The sequence below is a fragment of the Leptidea sinapis genome, chromosome 29 (genome assembly GCF_905404315.1).
Source record: "Leptidea sinapis chromosome 29, ilLepSina1.1, whole genome shotgun sequence".
In the NCBI taxonomy this organism is placed as follows: Eukaryota; Metazoa; Arthropoda; class Insecta; order Lepidoptera; family Pieridae; genus Leptidea; species Leptidea sinapis.
Window position 1 is genome coordinate 5,669,201 of NC_066293.1, and position 9,890 is coordinate 5,679,090.

Below are 9,890 nucleotides of genomic sequence, written 5' to 3' on the forward strand. Positions count from 1 at the left end.
CACCTGTGGTGGCATGTGGGCAGTTACGATATTTCAAAAGGAACTTACATATCGCCGCATTTACGTCCTCGCTTTCGTACTGCGCTCTTTTAATAACTTTTTTAATTGTCTTAACTGCGTTTTCGGTAGCGCCGTTCGCCTGCGGCCTATCTGGGGACGAAGTGATATGTTTTATACAATTTTTTTTACAAAATTCCTTAAACTCGAATGATGAAAATGGTGGTCCATTGTCCGTCACGAGTTGAGCTGGTAATCCAAACCTTGCGAAAACGCCTCTAAAGGCATTCAAAGTCGAACGCGCCTCTGTGCTTCGCATGGGTAAGGCCTCTATCCACTTCGAATGAGCGTCTACTATTATAAGATACCGTACGCCAGCCGCGTCCCCAAAATCAGCGTGCACGCGTTGCCACGGGTGCAGTGGGAACTCCCAGGGGTGCAGTTGTGCCGCGGGTGGTGGACGCGCTCACCTCGGCGTGTTTCTCCGCGGCCTCCAGTTTTATTTTCGGCAAAAATACGCGACCGCATCGCGTCATTCGCTAGACCCGACACAAACTGGTTCCGCAAATTCTCCACTAATGTCGAGCACGCCCCACATTTCCCGAAGTTGCAGATGATTGATTCCAGGTGCTTCAGCGCCTGTAAATACTCGGCGAGTGTCTCGCCGACACGTTGCCGGCGTAGTCGGAACATGTGGCGCTCTGCCACTTCGGACCGCTGTGGCTCCGAATGCTCGGTGACTAACTTAACTAACTCTTCAAATGATTTGTTTTCCGGATAGCTTGGAGCACACAAATCGCACATTAATGCATAGGTAGCTTCCCCGACCACAGTAATTAACAACGGCACTTTTAATTCACTATTAACCTCGTTAAGCAAAATATTTTGACTAATGCGGCGTATGTACGCTGGCCGTTGTTTAGAGTTTAAATTAAAAGGTTCAAGTTTTCCAATTGTAGGCATGATACTTTTAAATATATAATTTGTAACACAAAGAGATGCACACGCGGTATACCGATTTACTCGTCGCCAGTGAGACGTCAATGAAACACGGCAGCTGGCGTCAAACTGGTTTATTAGAACAACTGACTTTGGCTCGTTACAACTGACGCTTCTAACTTCGCGATAGGTACTGTTCTTTCTCAAGACCAATAAGTAACGATAAACCAATAGCTTACGCATCCAACACTTAAAACTCGAGTGAGACTAACTACAGTACAATCGAAAAGGAACTGCTAGCAATCGTTTGGGCAACAAAATACTTCCGTCCATATTGATTCGGTACAAAATTCAAAATAGTCACAGACCATAGACCTCTACAATGTGTTATGAGCCTTAAGTAGCCTGGCTCTAGACTCACCCGTTGGAGACTTAAGTTAAGCGAATATAATTTCACCGCAGTTTATAAGCAAGGCAAACATTACACCAATGCAGACGCTTTGTCTCGTGTTGAATTAAATAATAAAGACACTAGTTCTATAGTAGTTATAAGAAAATAAAATATAAAAGTCTCAATCAGTTGCGGGTTCTGAAACTGTATCGGCTCCCTCCAGATTACCGATTAATTCAGACACAGTGACTGTCCACACTAGTAACGAAATTTTAATCCTTAAAGTTCCAATTTCGGATGAACCACTAAATAAATTCAGCAGACTGATTTCTTTCATTTAAGTAGGCGATATTACAAAAAGACCAGTAGTGACTAGACCCTTTGAAACTCACACCCGGACTACTATATAACTTTCCGAATGTAACATGACTAATGACGTTGCTAACGCAGTTAAAGAATATATTAATCCCAAAGTAAGAACAGTTATAATAATCCATCCCCCTTTTGCTATGTATAAGATCATCCCCATTATACAAGATAACTTTAAAAGCTCTTCGATGAATCTCATTTTGACAAAAATCGAATTAGAAAACGTTGAGGAATATTTGCTACAACAGGACATCATAAAAAATATCACGAGGGTAAAACAAACCATCCTGGTAGCACTGAATGTTACTTGGCCTTATCATGCAAATACTATTGGTCTGAGATGAAAGAATGTATAAATAAATATATAAATAAATGTAGCATTTGTCGACAGGCTAAATATGACCGAAATCCAATTAAACAGAGATTTTAATAGTTCCCTCTCCTTCAAAACCGTTTGAGATGATTTATCTTGATCTTTTTTTACAACTCAAAACGAAAATTTTTAACAATTGTAGATGCGTTTTCTAAATACGCACAAGCCTACCACTTAAGAGATAGTACTGTTCTTCTGAGTGTCGTACAAGCATAATTAATATTTTGCACGCATCACGTATGTATATGTCATCATCATCATCCCATTAACAGTAGTGACAGATGGTGGACCTGAATTTACAAATCAGTTATTTGCAGAATTCATCCGGATCCATAAGATGATCTATCATAAAATACTAACACATTCACCAAACGACGATGGGATAGTAGAACGATTTCATTCCACTATCTTTGAACATCTCAGGATACTGAAACTTGAGAAACGGAACGAACCAGCTGTTAATCTCATGTCTTATGCTATCTTAGCATACAATAGCTCCATCCATAGTTTCACAAGGTGTAGGTAGGCCTTTGGACTTGATAACAGGACATTTTGACCCGCGTGACCCAATTGACATTGACTTAACTGCACATCTACTTCAGCAGTCTTCACAAGACCATAGGAAACGAATGAGTCAAGTATATGATATGATCAATGAGACTTCCTTACACGAACGGACCCAACTGGCTGAAAATCGTAACAAGGTTAAGGAACCGAAGATAGACTTTATCCCTAACCAGCAAGTCTATATAAAAAATCCTTTGGCATCCCGATAAAAATTAAGCCCTCGCTTTACCCAGGATACTGTACTTACAGACCTACCAAACCACATTTACACAAAGAAAAATCGCGGTCCAGTTGCCAAATCTCGCCTTAAGCGAAGCACTAAAAACCTTACCTTGTTGCAGGATATTTCTATGGCTGACAGTACTGCGCACTATCCTAGGACCAGAAGTAACGATTGACTCACTTGACAATGGACCAGGATTAGAGTTCGATTCAGGCAGGCAACGCGAGCACACGTGCCGCGTTATCTGTCCTCCTTCGAATATTTTTATTACCTGCGTTATCGCACTATCTGCTCAGGCCACCTGGGCTAGCTATTGTTATCGCGCGCTATTGTTCGGGACTCTTTGAGTCTCGCACCTGTTACGTTCCTTTGCGGAACGTAGCTTAGTTATTATCTGTGTTAATTACCCGGTTTTACGATCGTGTTAGTTAGCACCTGTGCTGTGTTTCGCGATTCTGCACGCTAATCGTGTGTGTTGTGAGTGTTGCAGATCGTGCCGTGTGTGTCTTCTCCGTGGGTGCCTGCACAGCGTGCATCGGGGTTCCGGCCCAGCCAGTCGACATCCAGCAAAGCTAAGTCTTAGGCTTAATTATTAATATTAATTTCTTTTAATTTTGCATACTTTATTATTTTTAATAGTATTTTATTAATGTGCAAGTGTACAACTAAACTATAGTTGTCCACTTTATTATTATATTCCCCCTCTGCCTGACTCGGGCAGCGGGGGTTGTCACCCGCTTAACCTAATTAATAACAACCATGGCTTCACCAATGGTTGCCGACGAGGGCCTTCTAAGCGCCCTGCTAGATAAGTTATTTACGGAGAAGATCGCTCCGTTAATTAAGGAAACGATAGATATCCAGACAGCCAAATCCAAAAAATATAAATCGTCACCTGACGTTTCGAGTTCCGACGGGGAATCCGAAATGGAGATAGGTAATGCGTCCGACGCAAGTTCCGTGGCCTCGGTCAAACCGAGAAAAGTGATCACCCGATCAGCCCGTCCGCCTGTCCTTCAGGCGTACTTTGACGCGCAGGCGACCCCTAAGGTCCCCGCGGTCAGTCCTGACCGCACGGAAGCCCCTCAGGCTTCCAGTGCTTCACGGGCCCAGCCGGAAACCGCTCTAACGTCGAGAGTGGTGAGTGTCGCGTCGGATGCTGACGGTTTCATCACCGTCAGTCGCAAGAAGAAGCGCAAGACGGTCGCGAATCGCCTTCTCTTGATGGCACACCCGCCAAGAAAGCCGCGGCCACGACTGGCTCCACTCCCGCGTCCACGCCCGCGCCCTCTAAAGCCCGCGTACCGCCTCCGACCAAGCGCCCGCCTCCTATTTTTATAGGAGACCGAGGCCGCTGGTTAGCTATCAAAAATAGGATCCCAAAGATGCTCTCCTTCCAGGCGAGGGCGTACCAATCTCTCATCAAATTAGAGACCAAAGAGGTAGCGGACCACCGCGCCTTGACATCTCTTCTTAGAGAGCTGAGTGTGGGTTTCCACACGTACGCCCTGCCTGAGGAGAAGCGTCTGAGGGTCGTTATTAGGAACGTCCCCAGAGAATTAGACGAGGCCGACATTCTGTCGGACCTCAAAGAGCAGGGTTACCCTGCACACGAGGTGCACCGTATGCGCGGAACCACCAACAAACAACCATTTAACATGGTTCTCGTCGTCCTCGACCTCACGCAAGAGGGAAAGGAAATTTTCAATATTAAATCGATTTGCTCCCTTCAGGGCATCAAGGCCGAAGCTCCTCGCAACCGCGGGGGGCCCGGTCAGTGTCACAGATGCCAGTTATACGGGCACTCGGCACGCAACTGTGAACACACCCCGAGGTGTGTGAAGTGCCTCGGCAAACATGGCACGCCGGAGTGCCCTCGACCAGCGCAATGCGCGGAGCCCCCGGCCTGCGTCTTGTGCGGGGAGAAGGGGCACCCCGCGAGCTATCGCGGGTGTCCCAAGGCACCCAAACACAAGCGTCACCCAGGGCGCCGCCAGCTGCAAGGCAGAGCAGAGAAGGTGGAGTTCACTCCGACCTTCAAACCTGCGCCGCCTCCGAAGGTAAACGCCTGGGCGAGGTCTCCTCCGGCTGCCAACGCTGCCACAGAGGCCACTCTCGCGGCCCCCGCGCCCCTCCGGCCACCGCTAGCGTCACGCCCGGCGGCGTCGGTCCCGCGACCGAGGCGACCGGCGCCCGCGTCCGCGGCAACAGGTAACAAAGGCAGCAGCACCTGTCAGAGCTGTTCGACATTGATGAAATCACAGCCCTGGCCAGCAGGCTCGATGCTGTCCGGGACGACCCGCCGTCGCTCCTGCAAGTTATGGCAGACAACGGCAAAATATTCCGTGCCCTCACCGATATAGGGCGAAAGTATAAAAACATTCGCGATGCCTAATTACGTAAGCGGACGGGTTAAACCACATACGCTCCGTATAGCGTATTTTAACGCCCAAGGCCTTAAGCCTCAACTAGACTTGGTGAAGGAGTTCGCTCACGAACATCAATTAGACCTATTCTTAGTGCAAGAGACATTTCTAAAACCACGTATACGCGATCCGCGTATCGCTAATTATAATTTAGTCAGGAATGATCGCACCACCCGTATGGGCGGCACCCTCATTTATTTTAAAAGGTCTCTACACTGTATACCTATAGATCCTCCGGTCCTCACTAACACCGAGGCCTCTGCCATCCGGGTCAGTATGGCGAATCACCAGCCGATCACTGTTATTTCAGCTTATCTTCCGCCCAACAAAAAAGTATTATACACAGATATAGAAGCATTACTCGGCCACGGGGCTGCAGTCATAGTGGGTGGCGATCTTAACGCCAAACACTCCAGCTGGAACAGTCGAGCCACAAATAGAAACGGAATCTTATTAGATTCGCTGACAGACACGCTGAACTTTTCAGTAATAGCACCCGACGAACCAACACATTATCCGGATAACGTTGCGCACCGACCCGACATTCTAGACGTTGCGTTACTTAAGAACGTAACGCTCAATGTAAATTCAATCGAGGTTTTTCACGAATTAGAGTCAGACCACCGGCCCGTCGTCCTAAATCTAGGCCCACCGGTCAACTTTCAACCACCGACGAAAACAGTGATCGACTGGCAACGGCTGGAAAAGGATCTCGAGGCTATCAAGTCCGACGACCTTGACCTTATACCGGACGTCATCGACTCGGTCGACACGGCTCACAGTGCTATCTCTCATGTGACGTCACACATACAGAATAGGATCAAGGCCTGCTCCAGGCAGGTTCCGACGATGCAACCGCATCGCCTAAACCTGCCTCCAGAGGTCAGAAGCACAGAGCCACTAGACTTTATGACAGGTATCCGTCGGTCGAGAATAGGCGCCACCTCCGCTACCTACAGCGGGTGGTACGGGAACGTATCGCGGAACTCCGCGGCAAACGTTGGGACCGCTTGCTCGGCAACCTTAAGCCATCACATGTGGCTTTCTGGAAGCTGCCTCGCGCGTTCAAACAGGAGCCGCCCACTGTCATGCCTCCTTTGGACAGACCGGGACTGCAGCCGGCGCTCGATGACGATGAGAAGGCTGAATGCCTCGCCGATAGTCTCGAGAGTCAGTGCTCTCCAAATGCAGCAGCCGACCCGACACACGTTGACGAAGTTGATCGTGAAGTTGAACGTCGCTCCGCTCTGAGCCCTTCAGGCGATGTAATAAAACCCACCTCTTACGAAGAGCTAAGCTAATCATTAAGGAGCTTCACTCCAAGAAGGCCCCGGGGCCCGACACTATAAACAATAGGGTTCTTAAAATCCTACCCTCGACTCTTATTACTTTATTGGTTACCATTTTTAATATTCTATTGTCTAATAGCGCGTTCCCCGAACAATGGAAAGATTCCATTGTTATCGGTATCCCAAAACCCAATAAACCTAAAGCTAATCCAAGTAGCTATAGGCCTATTAGCTTAATTAACTCAATCGGGAAACTTTACGAAAGATTAATTCTCGCGCGTCTTAATCATTACATCGCGGAGCTCAACCTGATACCCGACATACAGTTCGGATTCAGAACCGCTCACTCGTGTCCCCAGCAGGCTCACCGACTCATCGAGTACATTCTCGTACGGCGTCAACTTCACGCTACCACGGCAGCCGTGTTTTTCGATGTCGCGAAGGCATTCGACAAGGTATGGCACAACGGCTTAGTATTCAAGCTGTACCAACTGGGAGTGCCAGACAGGCTCGTGCGCATCATACGAGCCTACCTTACTGATCGCTCCTTCCGATATCGAGTAGAGGGCACCCTATCCTCACCCAGACCCATCAGGTCTGGCGTGCCACAGGGTTCAGTCCTCTCTCCCACTCTTTTCTCGCTCTTCACGAGCGACATTCCCAAGTTTCCGAATGTCCAGCTCGCTCAGTACGCTGACGATACGGCACTCTACTTTGGCTCCGCTCTATTGAACCGCTCAACCTTGAGCAGGAACATTAAAGTGCTTCAAGCCGCCGTCGATGAACTAGGCAACTGGTTCAGAAAATGGCGGATTGAAGTGAACCCCACCAAGAGTGCATCGATGTGGGAGGTCGAGCGCACGTTTGCGAAATAACACTCGCGTATATACCTACGTGTTGATTATCATTTTTGTTATACAATGAGTGCTTTTAAAAGAAAAAAGTGTAAAAAATCTATTTATTTTGGTGAGATTTCCAACAAAAAATCAACGCCGGATTATACTGCTGCATCGTCCAGTAAAATAAAAATTTTAGAAAATGTTCAAATTTGCCCTACATTGGCTAATAATGACAGTGATTCTGATTATGAAATATTTGACGCACCTAAAAAGAAAATGGTGAACCTTTCTACGTTGGAGCACACGCAGCTAAGTAATGAAAATAATATATATATCAGCCCATGTACTGGAAAACGATTTAGTGTGCTTCAGAATACGATATCCAGTCCAAAAAGTAGTAACAATAATACCACATTATTGATGACGAATATTACACCGACTATACCTACTGATCCTATGACACCTACTCGTAGATTTTGTGGTACTGTTTCTCGTAACCATAGTGGTTTATCTACACCTAGCTCGTGCACTCAAATGCTAACAGAAACATCCAACACAAATGCTAAAGCTTCTCCTGCCTCATTGAATGCTTTATGTACATCAAGTAGGTGCTCGTCTTTGAATAATATTTCATGTTCGAACTTATTACCTTTAGAATTTAATGAAAGCAGTATGCAAAAATTGATTAAAACAACTATAAAGGAAAGAAGAACCACAGGTAATACAAACAATAGTCCATTTTCTTTTGAGTATACTTTTGAGGATGATGCGCTCACTTATGACGAAAAAGCAGAAAGAAAAACGTCTAAATGCAACTTGAACAATAATTCACAAAAACATTTAGAATAGAGAAACACTGAAAAGCAACAAGAAAATAATATAATAGGACAAGAAAAAGACCAGAATAAGCAAAATAGAAGTCTAGAAATACAGAATGAAAAAGTGGAAGAACTAGATCAGGACGTAGAAAACGAAAAATTACAAGAAGACGCTCCGGAGACGCAGACTGATGAAGCAACCAATACTGAAATAGAAGAAATCGTTTCAAATGGAAGTGATGTCCCGCCTAGATCATAGATGGCGCTGTAAATGTAGTTGCTTAAGAATGAAACGCGCTTGTAGTATTTTATAGCTTTTATTAGCATGAAGCCTTAAGCATAAATATGGTACGAATAAAAGTTTGTGATTTGACATGTGTGTGTGCGTATTATTTACATCTCGCGTTAACATCTGGTGCCGAAACCCGGGAACGAAGTCATTGTGTCTAGTGAATAGTGTAACGTAAGTGGAAGTGTGTTAAATCAAAGTTGTGTCAGGACTTTTAGGACAATTCGTGAGTACAATTATTAACTTAGAATAATATTGGTGTATTTAAACTTAGAAAATTTAATCAGTGCAAAAGACATGGACAAAGAAAAATTTTGGTGATTTTAGAGTTGTTAAATTTTTAAGAAATACCACAAGGACTTAGAAAAATTTCGTTAATATTGATTTAGAAAAATTTGGATAAATTGGAACTTTATATTTATCGAACTTTGTTATAAATTATTAGTCTACTAATTTCAGTTTGAAATACTATTGTTGATTGCAAAATGAATTCTTCTATATTAAAGCAAGAAGATTTATTAGAACGTGTGACATAGGCGTTTACCAATTATAAAAAATCACCGAAGGAGCGAATAAGTATATCTTATATTGAGTCGCGCTTAGAGAATTTGGAAAAGATGAAAGAAGATTTTGAAGAGAGACACTTAAGACTTAATCGGTAGTGTAGATAAAGGAAATAAATCTGAGATATCGTATTTTAAGGATGATTTGTATAGTGATTTTGATGACACTTACATAGATTATAAAACACGCATGAAGGAAGATATGCGAAAGTTACAAATAAATACGGGAGGGTCTGGTGTGACTGGAGCAGCTACAACTGCAGTTTTAAATACTGATGTTAAGCTACCGCAAATACAGCTGCCACGATTTTCTGGTATTTATGAAGATTGGCAGGCTTTCCATGATATGTTTTTATCTCTTATACATACAAATCAATCTTTAAATGCTGTTCAGAAATTACATTATTTAAAGAGTAGTCTGAGTGGAGAAGCAGAACAGTTGCTCAAAAGTCTTTCAACGACTGATTCTAATTACGAAGAGGCATGGAAACAATTAACACGACGTTATACTAATAAAAGATATAACTGTAATGAAGTTATGAAACATTTGTTTGGACAGAAAAGTTTAAGTATAGAGTCAGCCACAGGTATAAAACATTTATTGGACACTACAGCTGCCTGTTTAAAATCCCTTCAAAATTTATTAATAGATACGTCTACGTGGGATCCTATAGTAAACTACTTGGTTCTTACTAGATTAGATTCAGAGACTAGGAAGGTATGGGAACTACAGGTAAGTCAAAATGAGAGTGAGGATTTACCCACCTGGGCGCAGTTGAGAAACTTTTTGGAGACGCGATTCAGGAC